General features: G+C 48.1%; 1 long non-coding RNA gene and 1 pseudogene across 5 annotated transcripts in view; one reads left to right on the top strand and one right to left on the bottom strand.

Annotated features, from left to right (window-relative positions):
• The first annotated feature begins 4211 nt into the window (after nt 1-4211).
• LOC144372751 (ankyrin repeat domain-containing protein 33B-like) lies at nt 4212-14810 on the top strand (annotated as a pseudogene). Its single transcript, XR_013432645.1, has 2 exons — nt 4212-5288; nt 13976-14810. The product of XR_013432645.1 is annotated as an ankyrin repeat domain-containing protein 33B-like (transcript).
• Nucleotides 13759-27972, bottom strand: part of LOC144372752 (uncharacterized) — a 64350-nt gene continuing 50136 nt past the window's right edge. The window contains exons 3-5 of one of the 4 annotated variants that reach the window (XR_013432650.1): nt 19021-19188; nt 18488-18586; nt 13759-15077 (exon numbers count right to left, since the gene is read on the bottom strand). This is a non-coding gene — a long non-coding RNA (uncharacterized LOC144372752). Of the gene's footprint in view, nt 15078-15562; nt 16452-16780; nt 18587-19020; nt 19189-27972 lie in introns of those variants that run through there. The other 3 variants (XR_013432649.1, XR_013432648.1, XR_013432651.1) reach the window with 3 other exon arrangements.

Raw genomic sequence — 27972 nt, 5'->3', positions numbered from 1 at the left:
GGCCATCCTGTGAACCAGGTGACAGGTCTCTTCTCATGGTCATTGTGTCAGTCGTGCAGGTGGGATGCTGTGCCTGGCAGTTGCCAGGGTCTTCTCATTGCTGTTGCTGCTGAAGATGTGCACAATGGTGCACCTGTCATATGCTGTCCCCTCACCAGTGCATAATGGCAGGCCTGTCGTCTGCTGACCCCTCACCCATGCACAAAGGTGGGCCTGTCATCTGCTGTCCCCATGCACAATGGTGAGCCTGTAATATACTGTCCCCTTACCCAGGTATGATGGCGAACTTGACATACACTCTCCCCTTACTCATGCATAATGGCAGGCCTGTTGTCTGCTGTCCCCTCACCCATGCACAATGGCAGACTGTCCTCTGCTCTCCTCCTCACTCACCAACCTGCTGTAGAGTTATGTTTCCTTGTCTTGCTGGAGGCCAGTGGTCTCAGGCTGTTGGGGTGAACCTTGTTGTCCAGCTGATCAGCAGAGGTCCTAGAGGAGCTCAAGTGCTATCGCACTTTTAGGAATAGAGGACACTGGGAAAATCAGGCCACCTCTACATAAAGTTGCTGATGGTGTCCACGTCAGCGATGACTCTCTGTTGAGGGTCTCAGATATTAATATTGCATATGCCTAATGGTTTGGCAAGTATTTACTTAATAGCTCTCCAGAATCAACTTTCAGCTTGCTTCTCTATCCTATTTGCACTTCTTCCCCAGGGCCACACGTGTCCACCTCTCCCCAGGTCTCCTCCTGGCTGTCAATGAGGCCATCTTTCCCAGCACCTGCTCTGCGTGTCTCCTCCATCTCATTTGATGGTAGCTGCATCTGCCCAGTTGCTTATTGGGGTCATGCTGGGCTCTTCTCTTTCTTTCACAAACCATGTTCACTCTAATAGCAAAAAAAAAAAAAAAAAAACTTCACAAGGTGTCTGGAATCCAGATGTGTGTCTCTCTCCTCTGCCCCTCTGCTGGGTGATGGCCCTGCCACCTTCCTGGTCTCCTGGAGCCTGCTTCTGGCCCCGCAGCCAGATCTGAAGCACAGTGGACAGCCCACTCCCCTAAGCTCTGAGGGGTCCTCCTGCTTCACCCTGCTCCATCCATGCTGCCTGCCAGCTTGTCCCAGGGAAGAGGAAGTCCTGAGGATGTTCCGTATTTCCTCTGCTGGGCTGTTTCCCCTTGATGTCCCCCAGGCTCATTCCCTCAGCTCCTACATGTCTTGGGTCCCAACAGCCCCTACTCCCAAGTCAACCTGCCCCACATCCTGCCCTGTACTCACATCCCACCTGCCCCATATTACAGTCTAAATCACCTGAGTGCTTACCCATCTCTGAGGCCTGCAGTTCACTCTCCGAAGGCTGGAGCTGACTCTTCTCTGATCTCTCCACACGCCATGCCTCCCTCACGTCTGATCAGTAAACCTTTGAGTATGAACCAGCAGGTAATTTGCTTCACAGTGTCACTGAGAGCTGGGGACTGTGGGACCTTGTTGCACTTATCCAGCCCCTGGAGGTCAGTGGTGGGTTGAAGATGCTGAGGCTGTGCCCCTCTGACCCTCTTCCCCTCTTCATTTCTAGACCAGCCTTATTGTCGCCTGCTACCATAGCTTTGTGGACACTGTGGTGGCCTTAGCAGAGTGCCTCCACGTTGATGTCAACTGGCAGGACAAGGAGGGGAACACGGCTCTAATCCCAGCTGTGCAGGCAGGTAAGAGCTGGCCTTGCCTTCCTCCTGATGCATTGCTCTGGCAGCGTGGCCTGTCATGTCGGAAGGATGGAAATCCATCTGTGCTAACAGGTGCAAGGAGGGTGCTGACAGGTGTGCAGGCAACTCCTCTCTGTGTTGGGGACCATGAGGAGATGACCCATCCTGAGGAATGCAGTGTGGGGCAGGCCAGTTCCCAATGGAGCTGGCTTCTTTGGATATGCAGTTGCACCAGAAACGCAATCTCCCCGCCCCCTCACCCAGAATGTCACAGCCCAGCCAGCTCTCCGAGAAGTCATGGCTGGGTGCTGTGAACCCACTAGAGGAAGAGACTGGAAGAGACACGACCATGTTTTGGTGACAGCTAAACATGATAGTACATACACTTGGAAGGTGACCTTGCTCTTTACCTATAGTTTTAAAGGAAAACACTAGGAATTGCTTTCTGAGGGCTGTTAGACTATTAGCATCACAAGGTGAAACTGAATTATTGAGATGGCTCTGGAAGTGTGTGTTGGTACAGGTCCTCAGGCCTGTTTACTGTCATCTCAGGAGGCCAGCATTTACATTACCATGGCCATGTGCATCCTGGCCTCCTCCTTAGATTGTGTTTAGACATTTTTTGAGGTCAATGAGAAACCTGCATTTTCCCTCTCATGGTAACACTTCAGTCTTAACTGAGGTCTTGACCAAGTCTGTAACTAATTTTTTCAAAGAAATTGGCTTCCAATGAATAATCAGACCTTTGTACCCTCAGGCTCCACATCAATCATGGGTAGAAAATATTTTACAAAATTTGTACTGAACACATTCATATTTTTTTCATGTTATTATTCCCTAAACAATTCAGTGTAACAATGATTTAAATGATTTTAATGTAGTATTTATGTTGAAGTAGGTGTTATCAGTAATCTAGAGATTTAAAGTGTGCAGGCAGATGTATAAGTTATATGCAAATACTATGCCATTTTCTATAAGGCATGTAGGCCTCGAAGTCCCTGAGGAGGGACAACTGTGTATCTGTCTCATCAGTCAAGACCTCAAATGCAGGTAATTCAGCTGCCTCAGAATGAACCAGAAAGAGAAGGGTTTGTTTATTAAGAAACTTAAGGTGGTTCACGAACAGGGCCCAGGGCCAAGAAGCCAGAGGAAATGCTCCAAACCACACTGCCCCTTGACCTTGGTAAGGGAGTGTCTGCTGTTGTCCCCAAAGACAGACCTCCTGTCCCTTCTTGTTACCTTGGCTTCTGTGTCAGTGCTTGCCTGGGTGGATCTGATTGGGGGCCCTAGGAAAACTGGAAACATAATACAATTGTTCTATTTGGCAGAGTGGGCGGTGGTCTGTGCACCCTTATTGTCCTTCAGGACACAGGACAGAGGGCTCCCGAAACTCAGAAAGGACCGGGGTTTGTGCTAACACCTGTTTCCCTAAGTGTGGTCTCCATTGAGGACTCCAGGTACTGCAAGCCGAGGTCACAACTTTGAGAACAGCAAGCATGTCAGAGGCCATGGTGAGGTGCTTGGTGATCAGAACCTCTGGTGGGCCAGGCACCGTGCCAGGGACCAGGACTCACAGCAAGGGGAGGCTTTGTCCTTAAGTCATTTTCTAGCTAACAGGACAGAAATAGACGTGGAACCCAGCACTGTCTGTTGGAGTTCTGATGAAGGGGTGCCCTGGGTTTCATGGAATAAGATCACTCCATCTCGCCTGGATGTTCAGGGCAGGGATTGCTGAAGAGGTGGTTTGAGTCCAGTGTTCTAGAAGTCAGAGGCAGATCCTTTGATACAATGGTTTGCAAAGCCCTGGGGCTGAGCTGGAGCTGAGAGAATCTCAAAAATAGATGGCCTGAGGGACAGAGCAGGTGGTGTGGTGGTAGGATGAAGTTACCTGGGAGAGATGAGAGGCCCCTGAAGAATGCAGGTACCTGATCACTAAGGGTCTGATGCAAGGGGATGCATTCCAGTGGCATGGGGCCTAGTGTATGCTGATGGAGCCCCAGAGGTTCCAGAGTGTGTGGCTGGAGCACTGTTGTCAGAGGATGTGAGGTGGGCAGTGGATAAGGGTGAGTGGGGGGGCATTGTGGTCAGGCATCTGCCCAGGGTCAGTGCTGGCTGCAGAGGGGAAAGAGAACAGGGAGTGGGAGACACACAGGCTTTGTTCTGGCCATGGGGCCTTTGAAATGCTGTGAGACATGAAGTGAGCAGACCTGGCTGGCAGTGGAGAGGACAGCAGTGCCCTTGCTGTCCCTTCTGGCAACAGCTGGGTTTACTGGGATGGGGGACCTTGAGGGCTAAGGATGGGGTAGGATCCTGAGCAGTGTAAGAATGTGAGGGAACAATGCTCCTTTTCTGAATAATTTGTGGGAGTGTTCACTGGGACTGTTTAAAACTGTTTTTATTTTGTATTCACATATAAGTAAAATTTATCTGAAAAAATAGCACACCCCTCCCTCCCTTCCTTCCTTCCTCATTTCCTTCATTTCCTTTAGTCTCACAGAGAAAGAGGTGGAGCCCAGCCTGCTCTCTGCACCTCTGTTATGGTTTGGGTGGGTGGGGTCCCCCCAAAGCTCACATGTGGAACAGTGCAAGAAGGTTCAGAGGAGAAATGACGGGGTTGTGAGAAACTTAACCAGTCAGTGATTAATCCCCTGAAGGAATTAACCAAGTGGCAGCTGCAGTGGTGGGTGTAGCCAGAGAAGGTGGGAGTGGGTGGAGGGGTGGGCCTAAAGGCATGGCTTGGGGCGGTATCTGGCCAGTGGTCTCTCTGCCTTCTGATCACCATGTGAGCTGCTTCCCTCTGCCATCCTCTCCCACCATGATACCCTGCTGAGCACTGAGCCCTGAGTAATGGAGCTGGCCTTCTATGGACTAATACCTCTGAAACTGTGAGCCTTCAACTAAACTTTCCTTCTCTAAATTGTTCTGGTCAGATCTTTCAGTCCCAGCAGTGAAAAAGCTAAAACAGTGCCCTACTTGGAGGAGCTCCCACCCCTCCCTTGACACTGGGAGAGGAATCCAAAACCCCCACTGTGTGCGCCTCAGTCCTTTTTGTGTTAGTTTGAGTTAAACTCAGTATTTTTCCTTTAGGAAACTCCCCCGCCCCCATCTCTGGCTCCGGGTCTGCCTTGTTTTGTTTGTGCCCCCCTTGGGTGTCTCACCTGTGATGACACTACTGTCCCTGCCCAGCCTCCTCTGCAGCACAGTGGGACCCTGCACCACTCAGGTGAGTGGCTGAAAGGCCCTGGGTGAACCTGAGACATTCATGTGGCCAGGACAGTGGCCTCTGCCTTCTCCTCCTTCCTCCAGAAGGTCTGGGGATCAAAGAGGAAGACCTGCAGAGCAGGAAGCTTCCCAGGGCCTGGCTTCCTCCTGTGCCACCTCCCGACACACCCTGGTCCCTCTGGAGGCCTCTTGAGAGTGAGACCCACAAGAGTACCGTTCCCTTTCAGAGCACGCCACCATCACCAACTACCTGTGGAACTATTTCCCTGGTCTTGACCTTGAAAGGAGGAATGTGTTTGGCTTCACCGCCCTGATGAAAGCAGCTATGCAAGGCCAGACAGTGCATCAGAGCACTGATGCTTGAAGGTACGTGCCTCTTGTCCCTCACACCTGTGGAACATGGAAATAACTGACTCCTTTAAAGAACGTCCCTCAAAGAGATGAATCATCCCCATGGAAACAGCCTGGCAGATGCCTCGAAGAAAGGGGTCTTTGTTGAGGTGATGACAGTTTTTAGGGTTGCAGAGGGGGTCACAGCCAGCCACTTGCAGGTCAATGCTGAACTCTGAGAAGTGACACCTTCCCTTGCCCTTGGCTTCCTCCACACACCCACATCTGCTCCCAACCCTCTGCACATCTGCTCTTCAGAAATGTGCATTATGGTCTTGTCCCTGGGCCGATGTCTGTTGAAGTGGGCACAGGAAGGGGTGGTCTGAGCCAGGCTGCCTCCTGCTTGCTGGCAGTTAGAGCTGCAGGATGATGTGTTGTGTGGCAGTTTCCAGAGTCAGTGGAAAGTTCCAGGCTTCAGCTTGGGATCAACAGGGCAGCCCACTTTGTCCCTTAGGTCCTTATAAGCCTGGATAAGACACTCACCAGTCCCCATCTGTAAAATGGGGGTAATGACCTCTTTCTGTCCCTTCTGCCTGAGGATGAAATAGTTTATAAACTCTCAAGAGCTATGCAGTTTTAATGAGTTACTAAACCAAATTCCTTTTGATGAACCTCTAATTCTTTTCTTGACTTGAAACTGGGGTCAGGGATAGTCTTTAGTGCCACCTCACCAGGTTATTTTGAGAATTAAGGGAGAAGATGGGTCTAAGTACATGTAATGCACTCAATATCCAATAGCTGTTGCTCATATTCATTTGCTGCCTTAATTTATCTTTATTTTTGGCTGTGGCACTGGGGTCAGCCAATTCTGCTTAGTGCTACGAGTTCCTGAAGAGCTGACATTTTTTCTCTCTTAGTCCATTTTTGCTGCTATAGCAAAATACCAGATGGGATGATTTATAAACAATATGTTTATTGCTCACAGTTCAGAGGCAGGGAAGCCAAGATCAAGGCAACAGCAGACTGATGTCCAGTGGGGGCCTGTTCCGTCTTGTCATGTCCTCCCTGTTGGAAGGGCTGGGGGCACCCTCTGGCCTCTTACATGAGGGCACCAATCCCATTCCTGAGGCCCATGCTGTGACCAAGCACCTCCTAAAGCCCCCACCTCTTTATACCATCCCCTTGGGTATGGCGTGCCACACATATGAAGTCTGGGGGGGGCAACATTCAGATGGTGGTTCTCCTGGGAATGCCATCAGAGCTCTTCCAGATCCTGTCTCCTCCATTAATGCTCCTTCTCTGTCACAGGATCCCCAGCTGGCTCCCCGTTTAGTTGTCATGGGTTCCCAGTTGCCTCTGGCTTGTGACAGTTTGTCTTCACATATTGTTTATGAGCCTGTATTGTATGAGCATTGCATGAGCCTGTTTTTCTTTCATCCATCTGGGATTTGGGTATTTACAACTTAATTTTTTTCTTCCTGCTTTAAACTCCATGTCTTACAGGATGCTATAGGACAAATGAACTCAAAGAACAAGGATGGAGGTTTTGAAGATTGCAAATCTACTTAGAAATATAAAAAGATCATAACTAAAATTAATCCCATTGGTTGTGCTTTTGATTCAGTGGCAGCTTTAGTTTTGAAAAGCAATAGCTCAGTTTCAGCAGAGTTCAGGCCCTGGCTGTCCTGTATCAGTGAGAAGTGGTCCCTCCTAATTAAATTGTGATTGTAGGATGTTCTTGTGAGTGGCAGAAGTTTCATCTGCTTTCATTACTTTTGGGTTGAGTTTTAATTGAGTGCAGATTTTTAGTAATTTACTTTTTCAACTGACAGTGTATGGGTATCAATCACATCAAATACATTTTTCCCAACAAGTTAATTTGAATTACCAACTTTTTTTCCCTTTTGGTGGGGGGTCAATTGCCTTCTAATTGCCCTGGAAAATATGAGGGGCTCAGTCTCACTATCATTGTCATTTTGTCTTCTTTGGGTCTCTTAGAAGTTTCCAGCATTTGCTGCAGTAGTTATAGGATTACAGAAATGCCCTCCACATCTCTTGGGGAGATGGTGCTGGGCTCGATGGGCTGGGTGTTAAGGTCACCTCTACCCCCCAGTTGTGGTTACAGATTAGACATCGGGTCTGTAGATGCTCTTCCCTGTCACCTTTGGGAGTTCTCCCCCAGTGAAATTTGAAGCCCTTGTGGGCACAGGCCCTCACCTGTCCATGCCTCGGGCTTCCCTGTGCACTGTGCTGAGGGTAAGTGACCCAGAAAGCCAGGCCCAGGCTTCAACCCAGCTCCATACCTGCAGCAGTCTCTTGCCTTTCTGGACCATGGTTTCCTCTTCTCTGGGATGGAAGCCATGATGGCGCTGAGGGAGGTAGCTCTCTCCTGCCAGGGCCACCCTAGATGCCTGCCATCAGGGCATGTTGCTTAGGATTGTATTGTTACCATTATTAGGGAGTTTATGTATTCTGTAGTTATTCATTAAGTGAATAAAAGAACAAGGCATATTTTTCTCTTTGAAAAATATCCTGTGATGAGATCTTTAATTTACTAGGGTAGTAAGCATGTAACTCAGGGGTTTCTTAACCTTGGCTTGATTTGAGATTTGGGGCCAGATAAGTTCATGTTGTGGAGGTGGGGGGAGGTTCTGACAACTGTAGGTTGTTCAGTGATGTCCCTCGTCTCTACCCTCTATATGGCTGAAGTATCCCCAGTCTTGACAGCCATAAATGTCCCAGGCACTGCCAAACATCCTCTGTGGGGTGAGGGGGTGAGGACAGGGACTACTGATACAGCTAATAAGTGAGAAAGGATGAAAAAAGAGAAGATCTTTTTGTTCTTAGATATGTTTCTCCCTCCCAGCTGGTTCTATGTTGTCTAAAATAAAGATGAGACCTTTTCCATGGAGCATTCAAGCTGCCCCCTTAGGCTTTAGTTTGGAGTGGTCATTTGCTATTGTCACTACTAAGTTAGATTACAATTATCAACTATTTTTATGTCTCTTATTTCCATTTAAACATATCCATATCAGGAGAACTTAACACATTGAAAGTTCCCAACAGCCTGAGCATTTCTTTTAGATTGACAGACCCTTCAACATGGAGTAAGTCTATGTATAGCTTAGGAAGGTTACCCAGGAGTTAACTGCAAAACTGTCATCCTGTGATAATTTGAAAAGTAAAGTGTGCAACCATTACTACATAAAAAAACATGCCTTTCTAAGTTCTTCAGATAAGGTGATCTTTGTTTCCTGAATGTTTTTCTGCTCCTTAGTTTCTGAGTTGCAGTTTATTTTCAATAGCAAACATTTCAGCTTATACATGATGAATGATCAAATTGGATGAAACCCTCAACTGTTTAGATTTTCTCACCATCTTTAATGTACAGGTACAGATCAGCTTGGGTCTGCATTGTTCAGTAGAACAAAAGATTGTTAGAAGTGTCAGAAATTTTAATTTTAATAAAAAAATATAACCAGATTCTGGAAACCTGATTCAGTGGGTCTTTGGGTTTGGCTTCTCAATACAGTTGTCTGTGTTGATGACAATCCCAAGGGAGGCAGCAGGACCTTGTTGGTTCAGTGGAATATTAATATCCCAGAGTGACAAGTCTAATTAAATTGTTTGGCTCTGAGAAGCCACATGGAGGACAAGATTTTTTTATGGAGATTGCCGGTTCCAGGTTGCTTTTGAGAGCCCCTGTTTATACTGAAGTGCGGTATAAAATAAGGCTGCTGCCTTGGGAGGAGAAACATGCAAAGGCCCGCATCTTGCATAATTCCAGAGAGCCAGAAAAGACACTGTGCTCTTGCTCCATGGTCCTGCTCATCTCTGGCAAGCCCTGACTAGACTTCTGGTAAACCAGGGACTTATATTAAGACATTGCTTTCTGTTTATGAGGAAAACGGGAAATTTTTGTGAACTGAGAATTTGTCACACTGGAGTTGTTTCACGTTATTAGAGAAAAATTAACTCAGGAAATTCATACCACACCCCTTCATCCCCAAAACAAACCCTGAGACAAGGACTTGAGGACAAATAGATTTTTTCAAAGGTTGCTTTTGGGAAGCAGCCTGGCAGGGTGCAGGTGGGGGGAGTGAGTTGGGAAGAGACAATGCTAATTCAGTGACCTCGGGCTCCTGAGCAGTTGCTGGTGGGTTACTGGGACTCAGCCCTGCTGGGCCCTCTGAGAGATGAGCAGAATCCATCTGGGAGATACCCCAAGGGACAAAGACACTGGGGGATTTATCTTCCAATTCTGGCCCCTCATGGGGGCAGGGTACACTTTTCCCACTTGCTGTGCCACGGAGGTAGCTCCTCAGTCCCACTGGGCTGGACAGCAGGCTCTCCCCCATGACCTTGCAATCCTGACTTGCTGAGCTGATTACACAACCAGTGCCCCAGAAGCAGGCTACAGGTGGCCCAGCAGGAAGCTGGCAAGGGCTGGCCCACCCTTGTGGTGTGTCACCTCCTGTTGCAGGAGGGCAGCCTGGGCTGGGTTGCCTAGGAAGGATGCCATCAGGATGGGGGCTGGTGGAGAAGAAAAAAGAAAGTGACTACTGCGCCTGCCTCCTACTGTCCTCGGGGGCCTGGCCTGACTCCCAGGGAAAGTGAACTAAGAGGGCTGGAACATCATTTTTCCCCTTTGGCACTAGTTTGGGATGTTTTCCACTGCAGTAGCAGAAGTCCAGGCTTGAGAGTGGATTAGACAAGTGTCTTTTCCTTGTATCTCACTAGGAGTCTTAAGGTTGGTGGTCAATGTCCAAAGCTGGCCTTGATTTAGAGAAGACAACATGGACCTGAGTTTCTTCTCCTATTCATCAATTCCCTTGGCTTCCTGCTTTGTCACCTCTTGATTCCAAGACAGTCACCAGACCTCTGTTAGGAGGCAATGGCAACAGCAGCATATACACTTGTCCCTGTTCTCAGGAGGTGAATACCCCATAGGGCTCAGGCCAGCACAAGGTTGCTTGGACACAGGCAGCTGGACAAAGGGGAAACAGACTTCAGTCATTAAGTTAAACCAATGGTTCAGAGTCAGGGATTATATTGTTTCCCAGGTGACATTTGGCAACAGCTGGGTACATTTCTGGTTGTGACAGCTGGTGGGGTGCTACTAATATCTCGAGTAGTCACCAGAGGTGCTGTTAAAAGTCCTTCAGTGCACAGGATAGCCCTCACCACAAGCATGGCCAAAAATGCCAATAACGCTGAGGTTGGGCAGTCTTAGGCTAGATCATTATGATCCATTGCCTAGAACTGAGTATGTTGCTTTCAATACAATAGAGGATGATTTTGTGCAGACAACTCTTAGCTGTCAGCAAGGTGGAAAGTGGACCCATTGGCAAGAGCACACCCTTGGTCCACAGGTTTAAGCACTGTTGGGTAGGAGGCAAGGATGCTGGTGGTGTCCTGGGAGAAGATGAACACAGTGGCATTTTGGAAGTTCTCTATATTCTTTTAAAGGTATTCAAGTAAAATGTTAATCATCAGTACATTTGATCCTCCCATGTCCTGGGTTCTGTTTCATGAATTCAGGCAACTACAGATATAAAATATCTCTAAAAAATGCATTTGTATGGAACCGGTACAGACCTGTTACCTTGTCACTGGTCACTAGACAATACAGCCTAGCAACTGTTTACACAGCATTTACCTTGCCTTAGGTTTTATAAGTAATCTAGAAATGGTTTGGTGTCTATGGAAGTGCATAGGTTATATGCAAAGATCATGCCATTTTCTACAAGGGACTTGAGCATCCTTGGAATTTGGTGTCCATGGGGGTCTTGGAAGCAATCCCCTGTGGACACTGAAGGGTAACTTTGCTTGTCATTTATAATTTACTTGCTATGTCCTGGCCATCAATGTCACCCTTAGAAGTGGTTTCTTAGGAATTGAATCCCTAATTGAGCACCCCTCAGATCCTAGAACTGCATGGCAGTCACAATGACTCTTGTTCTTTGGGGTGTTTGTATTTTCTGAGCACTTTGAAAAGGTGGGGACAACAGGAAGAAGAATGCTGCGTTGTGGACAGCTGTTCCTTTCATTTTCCATTAGCATTTGAAAAATGTCTCTTTCCCACAGTGTTCATTAAGATTTTAATTTTGCAATTTGTTCCTTTTTTAAGTGACAAGCAATTAATTAAGGTTTAATGTGTCATCTATTTTCTGCAATGACATTTTTACTGCCCCCTTTTCATTTTAGTCAGTTTATAAATTGTACTTCCTGATTTCTGGTTCCAAATAATTACCACTCTTGTAAGATGGCTATTCTTTAATGTGTCCCAGAATTAAGACCATTAGCAGGTGAGCTCAGGTGAGCCAGGTGTGCCTGGCTATGAGGCCACTATGGGCTGGCAGGGCAGGGAAGTGGCAGCCCGCCGCCGCCCCTCTCAGCTCAGCACGTATTGATCAGCTACTGCATGTCAACACCTGGGTCTGTCGGGAATATAAATGAAGCTGCCTCTGCCAGGCTTGTCTCCAGGGAGCTCACAGACTAGATAATTGCCCTAGTTTTTCACATTGCTTTCCAGTAGAGATATGACTAATGGGACTTGAAATCCTGAATGATTTCTAACTGTATGTGGGGCTGAGTTTGGACCAAGATTAACAGCAACTTAGTAATAATTTCTACATTGCCAAGTTTAAATTTATGCATATTTCACCAGGATGATTTGGAGTTTAATGTTGGAATGTTTGACTGTGGGGGGGTAGTGGGTAGAATGGAGAGACATTCAGAAAGACGTTGGGGATACATCATTAAAGATTCTCTAGACAATCAGAACTGATAGGGTGCATAGATTAAGAGATTTATTTTAAGGAATTGGCTTATGCAGTTGTGGGGGTTGGTAAGTCTAAAATTTGTAGGCTAGGCCCACTGGTAGGAGTTAATACTGAAGTCTAGAGGCAGAACTTTTCCTTTTATTCCATGTTTTTTTGTTGGTGCATTATAATTTTTTGTTTTATTGATTCTACATAGTTATATATGACAGCAGAATATATTTCAATTCACTGTACACAATGGAGCATAACTTTTCAATTCTCTGGTTGTACATGATGTATAGTTATACCATTCGTGTCATTATACATGTATCTAGGGTAATGATGTCTGTCTCATTCCACCATCTTTCCTGCCCCACGTCCCCTTCCTTGCCCCACCCTCCTATTTGCCCAATCAAAAGTTTCTCCATTCTTCCCATGATCCCACCCCCACTAATCTGAGAAAAAATTCTGCCTTTGGTTTTATGGGACTGGTTTACTTTATGTAGCATGATATTCTCCAGCTCTATCTATTTACATGCAAATGCCATAATTTTATTCTTTTTAATGCTGATAAATAGTCCATTGTGCATACATACCAGTCTCTTTATCCACCCATCTACTGATGGGCATCTAGGTGGGTTCCACAGATAAGCTATTGTGAATTGAGCTGCTATAAACATTGATGTGGCTGCATCACTGTAGTATGGTATATTATAATTATATATAAAACAATGGGATTTGCTGTTGCATATTCATATATAAATGCAACAAGAACTTTTTCTTCTCTAGGAAATTTGAGTCTTTGGTCTTAAGGTAGTCAATGATTGGATGAGGCCTAGCCACTTCTTTGGGGTTGATCTCCTTGACTTAAAGTTAACTGATTAGAAGGTGTTAGCCAAAGTTACAAGATCCCTTCAGGCCACACCTAGATTAGTGTTTGATTAAAGCACTGGATGTTCTAGTGTAGCCAAGCTGACACAGAATACTGACCATCACATCTGCCCGGCTGGGTGGTTGTTAGCACACAGAGCTGAGTGCAGGGGACCCAAGGTGCTCCCTGGAGCTCTCTACTCCATGGAGCTTGCCAGCTTTGCAGCCCAGGAAGGCCCCCAGCCACTGTGACCATCATTCATTCTGTAATGAACCTTTGTTATAGGCATGCCTCCCATCTGCCAGGATTAGATGTGTTGCAGAAGAAAAATGCATAAGATATGGACTCTGTTTTGGAATAGCCCACTGTCTGGTCTGTAGAAATATGGGCTGCAGTCCCCCAGCCAGTTAACTACCCAGTGGAAGAGGTGAAGGACCACCATTTTCCACAAAAGAGGATCCACAGCAGCCTTCCAAGTGACAGGACAGAAGATATGGTACCGAGTGCCTTGCAAGTGACTGTTACCATTAGCATTTAGAGCACTCCAGCTGTATCATGAAGTGATCTCAAGACATTTTTGTTGTCTAGTCATGTCTCCATTGGCAGAGAGCTATGCAATCTTCTTTCTTTCTTTTGGGTACCAAGGATTGATCTCAGAGGCACTCAACCACTGAGCCATATCCCCAGCCCTATTGTGTATTTTATTTAGAGACAGGGGCTCACTGACTTGCTTAGTGCCTTGCTATTGATGGGGCTGGCTTTGAACTTTCAATCAATCCTCCTGCCTCAACATCCTGAGCTGCTGAGATTACAGGAGTGAGGCACTGTGCTCCAGTGGAATCTTATTTCTTAAATAAAAAAAAAATTATGATTTAGATTCAGACAAATTTTTTATTTAGAAAAGACAAAAACATCAAATGTTGCATGAGAAACCTTTTCTTGTTGCAGTGGTAAATGCAGTAGGTGACTGTTACATGCAGGTGGCAGTGGTCCAGGATAGAGCTTGTTATTAGGTTTTGGAAAATTAACCTTTCTTCCATTCTTTGAGTTGCTGCTGAAGCCATCAATTTGTGCTTCTTGTTTTTCAGGGGCAGATATACACTCCCAGAACAGCCACCGCAGGATGTCACTCCAGGAGTGGGTTGCTTACACAGGCAGGGTGGAGGCCATCCAACTCATGCAGAGGCTGCTGGAGCGACCCTGCCCTGAACAGCTTGGCGAGAAGTACAAGCCAGAGCTGCCGCTGACCCTGGAGGCGGTTCTGAAGCCTGCAGCCTCCAAACACTGCTTGCAGAGGCTCGCTGAATTCGTGCGGTCTCTACTGACCTCGCGCTCACGCGGGGGCCTGGGGGATGGGGGCGTCCTTGACCATACCGTCAGGATGATCACAAGCCTTTATAGTCCTGCTGGGGCCATCGTCTGCCAAACTGTGTGACCCTTCCTATGTTGGAAAACGGCGGCTGGCAGTGCAGGAAATCCTGGCAACTAAGGCGGACCAGGACACCCTTGCCCAAGAGAGGGATGAGGCAGAAGGTGCTGAACAGCAATTTCAGACTTCTGAGGTGGTGGGGGGCTCCGGAGAGGAGGCTCAATCCCCCGTCTCCTTACCTGCCAGGAGCCCAGGGGTCAGCCTCTGGCCGGTGGAAGGCCAGCCTCCTGCCCCTGCAGCTCCTGCGCTGGAGCAGTGTGCGGCCGGGTGTGGTGGTCTCCAGGGTCGGCATCAGCAAGGCGCCTGCGCCCACCTTCCAGCCAGAGAGCATAGGCCGAAAGGGCAGCACCAAGGACAGCACCCACCTGCAGAGCCCCAAGTGGCAGTACAAGGAGGCCAAGGAAGAAAAGAAGAAGGCAGAAGAGGTCGAGAGGACGCGCCAGGAGGAAGCGCAGAAGGAAAAGCGGGAGCTACACTGGAGGAAAAGGACATGAAGAGGTCGATGGGCAGAGGGCCTGTGTTGGGCTAGGGCTAGGGCTGCGGGGGTCGAAGAGCCCCAGCGGGGAGGAGGGCAGGGCGGGGGCGGGGGCGTGACCCAGGAGAAGGTGGAGAGGCGCAGGGGAGGCTGCCCCCCCCACCACAGCTGGGCGCTCAGAGGTGCGCACCAGGCTCCTGCAGTGTGGTCATACCGCACTTGGCTGCCTCTTCTGAAAGCCGCCTTCTGGGATCCCAGGATGTGGTCCAGTGTTCCCAAGAGGGAGCTGGGAACAGCAAGTATTGATTTGCCTAACCCTCCTTCCCCTAGCAACCAATACACCTAGTGGGCAATACACTTAATGTCTCACTTTAGAGAACCTCAATTAAGAATTTTTAAAAACCAATTTATCAAAGGGTGGGGTTTTTGCATAATTTTGTACTTTTAATCATTATTTACCAATCTGCAGCATTTTACAGGTGATGGGGCTCTTTGTATTTAAGGCAGTTTTAATATATGAGTCTGAAGACTCCTGGTTTAAAATACTGTATCTAGAAATAAATATTTCTGAGAGCTGTATGAATTCACACAATACATGGGATTCTCCTTTTTGCCATTGGTTTTGACTTTTGCCTTTCCATCTCATTGTGGGTACGCTAGGTGTAGATTTTCCTATTTGATTAATTGATGCTGAATATTTGTTTTTATTTGATGGAGGCATTGACTTTTACAGCAAAATTATCAAATGAAATACTTCACATTTCAGTGTATTATTTTAAAACTCTCTTGTTCATACAGTAATAATAATGAAAATCATTGTCAAATTATTAGGAAACAATGCATTAACTGCATTTCTTGCTAGACTCATTTTAAACAGGGGCTTTGGATAAACTGCATAGGAAATCCTTTATTGGATATAAGAGAAAAATTGTCTTTTAATAAGTGGGGTGACCTCAACAAATGATTACTGGAAATACAAAATTAAGTCTTACGTGCTCTTAGATAAGTCAAATCTGTATATCCTTAAAATGTAAAAATGCATGAAAGATAGGATTCCAGAGGGATGGAACTGCTGAAGGGGGCAGGAAGGTGATTTTTAGGAGCAGGAGGTTAGAACTGAGTTTTAACAAGCTTGTTTTGGGCAAATTTCTAGGAGTATTTGACATTTTCAGGGCAGCCCCCTCATCCAGGCTCCAGTGGAGTTTACTTTTATTTCTCCTTTGATGATTGTCCCTGAACTTTACTTCATCCTTATGCCAACTGTATAAGATGTCCAGGATGTGGGGACTTTGGCAGGATGCAGATGTGATTTGCCTGGGCCCTGAGCTCTCAGGGGAGTTTTCTGTTTATGCTCTTATCTCCAAAGACTGAGAAATTCTTACTGGATCTTAGAGTATCTGTTACACATGCACTTTATTTAAATATTTATTTGAAATACTGGGAACCATGGGTTCAAATACTATCATAGACTGTTTGGAAGCTCTTTACTATAACCCTGGATACGTGCTGACATGCACTTATCTGTCTCATGATGCAGGCAGTGGGTAGCTCTGGGTTGCTTTGCGGCTTCCCATCAGCAACTTGTTGAGCAATCAGGGATCTCACACTAGCCCTTCCCCACTTATCAGATCATAAGGCTGTGCCCAGGCTGTTGGAGAGGCTGGTGAGATAAAAATACTGTATTTCAGAATCAGATTTTAGCATGTTTCTTCTTAATCCCAGAAAGACATCAAGATGAATGCCACAGAATCCTGAACCCACCTTTAGAACTATGCATATTAGTTGGTTGTGGATCACCCCTGTGGCTTAGAAGTTGGGTTTGACCACATCTTCTTGACCTCAGTTATCTTTGCAGGTTGTCTTTTCTGAGTCCCTGGCATTGTGGCATCTCCATGCCATGTCTATGGAATCCACAGCTTCACCTAGCTTGTCACAAGCTCCTCCCTCATCAGCTGAGTGCCCAGCCAGGCAGTGCCAAATGGCCTCTAATATGTAGCTTTCAATACTGGGTGCCCTGAGGACCACCAGGCAGTTTGTCAACATTTCCTGCCTTTACCCCTACTGTAGAGGCTGGCACTGTGTTGTTCTGGGGAGAAGAACCCCAGTGTTTGAGTTCCCCGGAGAGTAAACTGCAGCTTGTGTTGAGAACTGCAGCTTCTCCTCTCACTTGGGGGTTGCTCTTCCTGAACAGCCATCCTGAGCTCCCACAAAAGGCTCTAACTTTGTAAGAATGTCAAATTGTCATTGGAACAGCCAGTGTTAGGCAGTGTCTGTTCTGGCTGATTTGGCATCTGCCTGCCACTGCATTGCCAAGTAATCCTGCTTGCTAACCACCGTGGGACCTATGCACTGGGAATGGTATAGAGCCCCGTACCCTATCAAGCCATGTCTCTGCTGCTACCTGATCAGAAGTGCAGATTCCTGGTCTCACCCGGCCCCCTACCTCACATAATCCATTGTCAGTGTCCAGTGATGGGTGGACTGTCAACAGCATGACAGGTTATTTCTTCAGTTTCTGTTCTGGGGCCCCCTCTCCTGTTTGTTCCAGCCTTGACCAGCTGCACAGGATGTACCTGACCAGCATGGGGCTTGGCCAGCAATACTGCTGGTGTCCACAAGACAGCTCTAGAGATACATGCATTTAGAAAGTCTACTAGGCCAGCAAACTCGGGTCAGCCCAGCAGTTTCTTTGGCAGACTTGAAAGTGAACCCGCCACATTCCCTGTTCCATGGGAGTGGCCATGACCTGGTGGGCTTCATGAAGTAAGAAAGACAGATGTGTGGGAGAGCTGACTGGCAGGAGGGGAGCTGAGTTGTACCCCCAGACAGAAAAATTTTTCTGTGAAGCCCAAAGGACTCAAGTGCAGGAAGTGTCCGTGCAGAGCCTGGTGCAAACTCTCACCAGTCCCTCTCTCCAGAATCAAATCACTGTCCTGCTTGGGGAGGCCCTTCTCTGGGATGTCCTCAGGTGGGATCCAGGTGGCTTCTGGACCAGGTGCCGAGCACTTGTCATTGTGGCTGTGTGGAAGCATGTTTGTCAGCAGTGTTTTCCTTCAAGGACAATGTCTCTCCCCTCTTTTCTCTCTCTAAGGAGGAGGCTTTTGCTCTTGTTTTGTTGGCCTCTTTGGAGTGGGCTACACCACAACCAGTGGACACTGTGCCAAGTCTTGGGCAGGCAGTGCAGGAGGTCAGGAAGAGAAGTCTGGATGCTTCTCAGCAGGTGGCCTTTAGAGTCTCTCAATTTGGGGATCTGTGTGAGCAGAAGGACAGATATCCTCAAGTGGGACCCTCCTGCCCAGGCTTGATAGTGTCACTGCGAGAAGGGTGGGGGAGGCATGTGGGGGCAGCAGCTGGGCTTGTGATTAGCTCCACCGAGAGAGTGAGTAAGCTGGGTCACCTTGAGGAGGCTTGTGGGGCTCAGTGAGCCAGTCCCTTCTTAGGCAACATTGTTAGGGTGACCTTTTCTGGGTATGGGATTCGCAGAGAAGATATGATCATCTGGCCCCTGAGGCAGAGAGAAACCACCCCTGGTCTCCCTGAAAGTCCAGCTGGTGTCATTTTTGTGTGTTTTTACTGCTTTGAACAGTGACACCTCCGTCACTGAGCCTCTGCCCTCCATTTATCCTGTGGATGGGCAAGGACCCAACCACAGTGTCCCCTCTAGCTTCTACATTCCTTCTCTGAAATCCTCTTTACCTTCTCTTTAGTTCCCCCTTCTTTTTCTTTCTGGGCCTGTTTTCTTCTCGCAGTTTGGTTAAACTCCTTGCTCATCTTTGGCACCAGCTGTCCTGAGGTCTAAAAAAAATCAGAACAGGGGTCCCTGAGAAGCATTATGGTGGCCCTGCTGCATTGTCAGGTCAGGACCTCTGAGTCCCCAAGGATGAGTGAGCAGCAGGCCCTGCCGCTCCTGTGCTGGGGTCCCACCTCAGCATCCAACCCCTCCCACTTTTAGGAAGGGTGGCCTGATCTGTTCTCCTGACATGGGACAGCACAGAGGGTGCAGGCTTGGGGCCTCTGCTTGCACCCTGGATGTTTATTAACTGTAAATAGTGATTTTCAAGTTGACAGGTATCTTCTCAGGGATTTATATATAAATATAGTTAGGAGAACATTGAAGTATATTTTAATACATTTTAGAGCTTGAGTAAATTGTGATTAAACTGGACAGAAAAAATATTTAGAAAACTTTGTTAATTCTGCTGATTTTAAGTGAGGTTTCTGAAACTTACCCTTCGGCAGAGATTTCCTTGGTTACTGGAGATTGGGGGACCCTGGCAGAGGAATTGGCTGTGGGGTGGCTGTGAAGTCGCTTCTGTGTGAGAAGAGGTGGCTACTTGACAACACAGATGGGCTCTTCATGGCTTCTACCTCTAGAGCTGGCTACGCCAAGTCTGATGCTGCAGGTACAGAGTGATGCTGATGCGGTTTTTCCCATTTGCTGTGTGCTTAAGCATCCCACATGTGGCCTGGCACCAGCCTACCAAGAAGGAGCAAGGAGAGTCGGGGATGCTCCTCTCTGCTTGCTGTAGAGAACTGCCCACGTCACATCATGGACATCCTGGGAATCACGGACATCATGGTGCAGCCTCTCTGGCTACCCTAGCAGATTCCCAGCAGCTAGATACCTCAGAATTGCAAGGCCATCACCCCCTCCGCTTTGGGCACTCCTGAGATGACAGCTCATTTCTTCGCGGCTGCCTGAAGTTGGGGTTGGGAAGGAGCCCCTCTTGTGCCTTCAGAGGGAGGACAGATGTCCTGCCAGCACCTTGACTTTCAACATCCAGACTCCAGAATGGGCAGAGGATGCGATTCTGTTGTTTGGAGCCACTCAGTTTGTGACTCTATTATGGCAGCAGCAGGGAACCAATGCAGGGGACAATCGTATTTCTTAGTGACAGGGAAACCCCTGGGGTCAGTCCCGTCCATGTCTGATGTGTATGTGGTGCTTCCATCAACCACTGAGGATTGATGGAGAATATCGACTGTCCCATGACACAAAATGAGTAAGACCCTCAGCCCTGTCCCCAGGAGACAGAACACACACACATACAAACAGCAGCTTCCAGAGGCAGCAGAATGTGATGGAGAGGAATGTAGGGAGTTGCATTGTGTGCATAACGGCCACACCCAACCTTGGTCCATCCTGACCTTGCAGCTTCCAGGGAGAAAATTCCAGGGGTCCCTCCCAGATCAAACTTGGATTTGGTCCTACACCTCTGGGTTGTCTGCCTCCTGGTCTCCTCTGGGACACCTTCTCATGCAGGCAGATGTTTGGCATATAACAAAGAACCAACTACCGACTACCACCCCTAGGTGGTAATTCTCTTTAAAATCTGTTCCCAATGGGCCTGGTCAGCACAGGGCCAGCCTAGCTGCTGGGCCCAAGTAATACATTTCAACCAACTATATTAAGCTTTTCCATTTTTTGCCAATCTCAGTAGATGATTATGCTCCAGTTGCCAGGTGTTCAACAGTTCAGATCTGTGACTGGGAAATGATTTTTTGAAAATATTCATCATGTATGTACATTTGTATTTCTACTGAAACCACCTGGCAACCCCAGGAAAATGTAAAAGGGAATCTCTAAGATGTGAGAGAAACAAGTGGGAGCTTTATTAGAATCTCTATTATTCTTGCAGTCAGCGATTGATAAACTCATTCAGAAAAGCAATTGCTTTCAGGGATCTAGAGTCCACAGTCGCACGTGCAATCTAGCTTGAAGTTTATGGAATGTGCCTCTAGAAAAACTGGCATGCCTCTGGGAGCAGGAGGTCCTTTCAACAAGACAGGGGCAGGCTGCTCCTGTGGCGTGTTCCATGGCAGTACTGCCAGCCTAGTCTGGGTCTCCAGATACACCCTCTGTTCATACCTACGTTTCAGCTATTAAGAAATATGAAACGTGAGCCTTGAGGGTTATGCCCTGGCATCCCAGGAAACAAATGCTGCCCAACAATTTGGTGCTGGGCTTCTCCATCAGGGAAGAGGACAAGCTGATCCTGACCAGCTTGCCTTGGTTTTTTGCCACCTGGAACACAAGCCTGGAGAAGGTACCAGAAAGGCTGGTCATATGAACGATGCCCACAGTGCCACCTGGACCTCCAGCAGACTCCACTGCTAGTGGGTGGGACGGTCAGGCACATCCTCTCCTGAGCAGCACTCCAGAAACTTCTAATGTCTGCTTTTTTGGAAAAGCAGAGCACACCATAGCCTCAAGCCAAGGACTAATCTAGGGCATCTCGGGGCAGGAGACACATGTAAGAAACTGCACAATCTGATGTGCCCAAGTGAGGGTGGGTGCGGGCAGATGTGTGTCTGGGTAGGAGAGATTCTGGTCACAGGGAGACAGACCATGCTTGGGGGGACGTGGTGATCCATGGGGAGGCAAAGGACAGGCCTAGACCCCATCTCTCATGCTTTTAACTCTTGTGTGAAGCACCCCAGAGCTAGCTGTGTCTTCCTCCACCCTGGGCAGTGGTCACCTCCAGAAGGCCAGAGCAGCCCTAGAGGTGACTGCTGAACCTTGAGGTCTGTCTCCTTCTTCCCAGAGCCTGGACTGAGACGATGCTGATCTCACTCAGCAAGTGCTCCTGGGATCCCCCTGCCCACGTCCTCAGCACAATGGCCTCTGGAAAGAAAGAGCCTTTTCATAGCTGACCTCTGTCCTTTGCATCCTGTGATGCTTGGGTACCTGGTACTGAGACCCCCTGTTGCCCAGGGTATGGATTCAGTGTAAAGTGACCGCTCAAAGACCCTCCCTGAGACCTGCCAGCCCAGCCCTATGTCATACCCTCCCATGGCCACACAGACTGTTATGCTTTTACTAAAAAACATGAAATGGTTGTGCTTTTCCTTAACTTTATTGAATCTTGCCACACTGTGCCCTCTTGTTCTCAGGACCACAGGCAGGACTTCAGAACATTGTGGAGACAGAATTAGGCTAAAGGGTGAAGGACTTCATTTTACTTGGGTCTCAGCATATTCTGCTAATGGCACTTCTGGGGGAGGGTGCAAGGATCTTTCAATGACATCCCGCCAAGACTCCTAGGGCACATTTGGGGTTTGAATGTTTCTAATTGTAAATATGGAAATTTAAGACAAAGGAAGGGATGCTTGGCTTTGTCTTAGATTTCCCAGATTGAGCAGCTCTTGGAGAAGGTGCTGGGTCTCCATAGGGGACATCACACGGAAGTGAAGCCAGGTCTACCGGGGTGTTGGGGTGCGGGTGCTCCTTCACTTGTGAGGCTGCTGGATGTGCTGGGTCCTGGGGGAAGGGTGCTTGTCTATGGAGGCGTGAGGCTTCTGGTGAGCCACCTGTGCAGCCACTGGGGGGAAGTCCTTGTTACTCTGTCAGGAGACACAAATGAGCCACTGCGAAAGAGTGGGCTATGTGCCAGGGCCCACACCCAGTGTCCACTGGTTTTCTGTAGGGAAAGCAGGGACTGAGAGGCAATGGGGCAGTGACATCTCAGCAGCTAGGAGCCCCTCTCCTGTGGCTGGGGGTTGAGGCTCTCAGGGGGCCTCAGAACCAGGGGAGGGTGGGGGGAGGGCTCCACAGGGACTGTGTTTACTGGCTCTGCCCCATGCCACAAGACAGATGCACAGCAGGACTTGCTCTGCCCTGAGCTGGGTGCTGGCAGCTTCCCCTGCTAGATCTTTGTGATCATATCCACTTTAGGGGTGAAAGGAACAAAACCTGAGCCTCAGATTTGCCATCATGACTGTGGGCCTGGCCTGGGTGCTGGTGGGGGAAGGAAAGGCACAGGAGAGGGGGCCTGGCTGTTTTCCAGTGACTCAGTTCCCCTAGAGCCCTGAAGGCCAAGAACCTGAATTCACATCCTTAAGCTCCGCTGGACTCCAAAGCAGCAATGACTGAAGTCAATTCCAACACACTGTATTCATGCCCCACTTACTACCCTCTCAACATGTGATTAATAGATAAATTACCAGGAAGACAGGGCCCTTTTTGAGTGTTCTAGGACTTTGGGACTTCCTTCCCCAACAACATGGCATTTCTGCCCCACCTCTGAGAGGTTCAAGCCACACCTCTGGCCTTAAGGGCCAGGTGGGAATTTAAGGCTGACAGGGGTGCTCTTGTGTTTCTGCAGGCCAAGGGTCTCTGGTGACATGAATTAGGCTTCCTGTACTCTGCCCAGAGGCCCTTCCCAGGTCTACCTTCTTCAGTGGGACAGCCCTGCCAAATTTGAGGAAGTCTACCATGGCCTCTGGGACATCCCCTCCCAGGCTCAGGGGTGACTTCAAATCCCTTCACTCCTACGGGCCCCTCCCTAACGCATTCCAGTATGGTTTCCGGCTTTGCCCAGAACCTCCTCATTGCCCCACAGGGCACCGACTATTGACACTGCTCTCCCTGGGCAAATGATTATGAAAGGACCCACGGCTGATAATTGTCACACAGCATGGCTACTGCTAGGCAGCTGTGCTGGGGCAACCTACCCAGTTCCCTCTTCCCCTAAGTCAGTGGTGTGAGGTCCTCCTTCACCCTTGGGTGTGCTGCACTGCCCTTGGAAAAATGCAAAGCCCTCACCACCCCAAACAGGATTCTGCATAGCAAGGAGGGTTCACTGCCCTTCCAATTGGTCAGCCTGTCCTTCCCAAGCTTGCTGATAAGGACTGGGGTCAGGGTGCTACCGTGTGAGAGGATTTGGGGAGGGGGAGACACATACCATGCATGCATGCACATTAGTAAGCCTGGAAACCCAGGTGCAGTGCAGGTCCTAGGGAAGGCCGAGATGGCGGCATGGGCAGAACCATTTTCAGGTTAGTAGTTTTGACATGGGTTTATTTTCTGCAAATGCTTTTTCCTATTCACATGGACACCTTCTAAAAGAGCCAGTGGAGGTGTTTCTATAGAAGATACAACAGACATTGTTACACCCTTTTCTTTCATTTTTTTTGTGTGTGTGTGTGTGGCGGGAGCCTAGAGCATGCAAGGCATGCCCTTTACCACTGAGCTACATCCCCAGTCCAACATGGAGCATTAATGCTTAGTTCTATAGTCTTTTCTCAAGGATAGGGAGGTCTTAGGTGATATTAGCTACTACTTATTGATCATTTAATATGGGCCAGGCTTAGAGTGAAGTGCATTATTTAGAATTATTGCATCTAAGCTTTTCAATCGAGTGGTGTGAGGTCCTCTTTCACTCTGGGGTGTGTTGCTCCACCCTTGGAAAAATGCAAAGCCCTCCACCACCTCAAACAGGATTTTGCATAGCAGGGAGTGTTCACCTCTTCATTTTCCAGATAAGGATGATAAATCAGAGATGGTCAATAATTTTCCTGAAAGCTATACAATAGCTAAGTGCTGGGAGCAGACTTGGGACAAAGGCCATCCAGGGTACATGAGTGTGGCCAGGAGCCCCACCCCCTCATTTTAAGGGACCTCAAATTATAGGTCTGTCTTCTGTCTATGAATTAGAGTTCAGATATTCATCTAAATGCAATATAAGAATCTCTTGTTCAACCAGCTAGTACATTAAGTCTATCTAAACTTTCATTTTCTAATGTGAAATGAAGTTTTTTCATAAAAACTATCATTTATGTCTGTAGCATTTAATTGGAATGCAGAATACTTCTGCTCACCTGAGTCTCCTCAGAAGGTGTGATTTCTATTTGAAGGAGGAAACAGAGGGTCAGAGGGCATTGTAAATGTGTTCAAGGTCCCAGGGGCAGAGATTGGAGGACCTCAGGCCACACTCTACCTACCTCATAGGTCTCCGTTCCCAGGCTTCAGGAATACAGTGCATTTCTAACTGACCAGTCAAAATGCAGTGGTCAGGTTCACGGGGAAGGACAGGAGGAAAGGTGGCAAACCCACACCTTTCAGATGGGCTCTGCTGTCAGACATCTATGTTCAAATCTGAGTCTGCCAGGGACCAGCTGTGGGCGGGTGCTTGGCTTTACTGAGGCCAGGTTTCCTCCTCTGTGGAATGGGCTAGCAGCAGAACGTACCACACCAGGTGACTGTATGCTTATTAGTACACACACACACACACACACACATACACACACACACACACACACTGCTTAGTATACAGAAAGCACTCCATCAATGTTAGCCGTGGATAGTGACAATGACAATGTCAATGACAACACATCCCCACCTGTCCCATGCAAACTGCCGTGCACTTCCACTCATTCATGACAGGTCCAGCTTTGCTTCACTGTGGATTCTACGGCCAGGTGTGGTTACTGCTTCTCTGGAACAGAAGGGTTTTCAAAGTAAGCAAAAAAAGGGCCTCACAATCGCTGGACTGGACTTGAGGAAAATATCTCCAGGCCCTTCTTCTTTTTGGCTGGAGCTTTCGACATGGTTTAGGCAGCAATTTAGCTTCCTAGCCCACTGAAGACAAGAAGAAACAAATGCAAGTGGCACGGTGGCCGAGCACCCTGAGAGCTGATGGGGGGCCCTGGGGAAGAGGGCTGGAGGAGAGGGTGAGAGGCCATCAGGAATGGGCCACCAGCTCCTCCTCCACTCCCACTTCTGATGCAGCCCATGAAACAGGGACAGAAGGAACACCACCATTGTTGACAGTGGTCAGTGGTGCATAGTGCCATCGGGAGTGGGAAGGGGCCCATCATGTGCCAATTCCCTCTCTTCCTGGTACAAAAGTAGTCAGTATGCAGAAAGGATATTCCCCTAAAATCTCCCTGCAAGTCCAAGTTGCCCAGTGAGCCAGGGGCAGGGTATGAAGCTATGTGCAGAATTTTGATTTCACTTTCTAAAGCAAAGCCACTCAGTTTCATGGAAAGGTGCTTATATGAGGCCAAACCCACAGCAAAGCCCTAGTTCACCAGCAGCATGCTTGGGAGGAGCGTCAGGCTGCTCCAAGATGGAGAATCCCATGAGGGTATCTGTGCTATGTCAACAGAGGGGGGAGAGGCTGCTGTCATACCAGATCCAGTCCTACTAATGGACACTCCCAGTGTGTTCCCACCTGCTGGTGGGTCAGGCGGGTGAGCACCTGCTAGAAAGAATGTGATCATCTCTGTGGGGTCTTCAAAATCACTCCCATGCTGCAATTGACAGCACTGTGTCCTCCTCTGCACCAGGCAGAAGAGATGGAGACAATTAAAGTCCACCAAGGACTCCAAGTGCCTCTCCACAGTACAGGTGCTGAGCGCCTAGGGCAAGGGGCAGGCACCTGCTGTGAGAGTCCATGCAGACCCAGACATGGCCACTGAGCTCTGCATGAGTGCACGTGAGTGTGCATATCTGTGTAAGAACAGAGAGCTTATTTTCAGGAAGAAGGACATGTTTTAATTAGTATTCACCAGTGCTAAGTGAATGAGATGGGGGGGGGTAGGGGGGCTCCTGTGGCACCCAGTTGGGTGAGTGGGTGTGGTAGAGCCTGCTCTTGTGGCCATTTTCTGGAAAGCCTTCCTTCTACTCATCCTCCTAATGGAAGTGTGGGCTATTAAGGCAACCCAGAAACAAATTCTGAAACTCTTCTTTGACTTTGCTCTGAACATGTGGCTTTGTGTTTTCATGAAATTTATGGAAAAGTCTATTCCCATCTGAGGGGCTTTCACAAAGACTTTCTAGTAAACAGCCAGAAAACAAATGCTTTCCTGCTATTTTTAGTTCTTAAAATATCGTCCTGACCTGGTCTTACCTTACTGGGCTTTTTAATTTTCTGGACACCAAAATAACAATGAGTGTGGCTGGTGAGCAGAGGGAAAGCTTAGCTCCACTTACGTCCTCTGCCCTGTCATTCTTCACAGCCTGACAGTCAAGGGCTTCATTCCTGTGGCCTGACTTTAGGTGCTGAGATCATCACCCCCACAAGATGTCACCGTTGGTCCTCTCAGGGACCTCAGGCTAGATGTTACCCCCAAGATGACAGAAACCTGGTGTCCCCTGCTGGCAAGCATGTCCTTTCTCTCTAAGGAGTCCCTTAATTGTCAAGTGAGTCTGACTGAAGGTAAAAAGCAAAAACAAAACCTCAGCATAAATGCTTTAAGTACAATTCTAAGCCCAGGAGAAAAGACTCTGGAACCCAATTCCTTCCAGATTTGGTATGTGGAATTTATAGTTTTGTTCAAAAGAGCCCTAGCAGAAGATCTTGACTGGGGTGGAACTTGTGAGCTCCTGTTCAGTCTGGTTCAATGACATCGGATTTCCAATGAGAAGATGGTGCTTCATGACACCAAAATCCCAGTCTTCAAATCCTCCAGTGAAGGGCCCATGACTCAGCAAACCAGCTCTGCTTTCTTAGTGATCCACTCCCTCCTGCAGAGGGGGTAGAGGCTGCCTCCCTCATCAGGGCTGCAAATACACAAAGTCTAACCCTGCTGGTTCCCTGAGTGTCTCCAGATGAGCAGGGCCAGTTTCCACTGGGAGAACAGTTCTTGCCTGGGTTCTAAAACACTCCTACCAAGTGCTTGGCTAGCTGTTGATGGATACCTCGAAACCACACCAGCCCACTTCTGCAGCTAGAGAAGGCTTGAACCCCCCACCTCCTGAGTATGGAGTGTTCACAGCTTGCATGTACCGACATGCAATAAAATAAAATAAAATAAATAAAAAGGGCTGGTGAGGCAATTAAGTGGTATAGAGCCTCTTGGTTCAATTTCTTCCCCAGGGTGAGGAGGAGGTTGCTAGCTGTTTTAACAGGTGCTGGGATCTTCACTGTACCCATGGATATAGTTCCAGAGCTGCTTTCTCTTTTGATAACCAGAGAATTTGACTTGGGCTTTTCCCACTCCTTCTTGCCTCTGCTGTCACCTAGTCCCTCCTTCCCTGGATGCAAAGAAGACAAATGATCACAGTATGTGTTCTGGTTACTTATCTTGCATCTCACAGATTTAATACACAGTGATGGTCCAGGGCCACTGTGGGCCTCTACCTCCATCCCTACACGGAGAAGAGGACATCGTGACAGGTGAGGGTGTAAGGGCTTGTGCCCAGCAGTTCTGCTGCTGCCCCTGCAGAGCGCAGAGCATCTGAAGCACAGAGGAAAGCCCCATGCAGTGGTGTGTTTGAGAGCCTGGACTTTGGAGACAGAGAGCCCTGGGTCCACACAAGAAGCTCGTCTGTGCTCAGTGTCCATCTGTAAAATGGAAACAACACCCATTTCATAGAATATTTGGGAGTTTTAATGAAATAATATTTTTACTTTGCTTAGAATGCACCTCTATTGACAATCTCATATTTAGTGGCA

This window comes from Ictidomys tridecemlineatus, unplaced genomic scaffold, assembly GCF_052094955.1.
Source record: "Ictidomys tridecemlineatus isolate mIctTri1 unplaced genomic scaffold, mIctTri1.hap1 Scaffold_157, whole genome shotgun sequence".
Taxonomy (NCBI): Eukaryota; Metazoa; Chordata; class Mammalia; order Rodentia; family Sciuridae; genus Ictidomys; species Ictidomys tridecemlineatus.
Note: the sequence above shows the minus strand (reverse complement) of the source record. Positions and strands in the feature narration are given on the sequence as shown.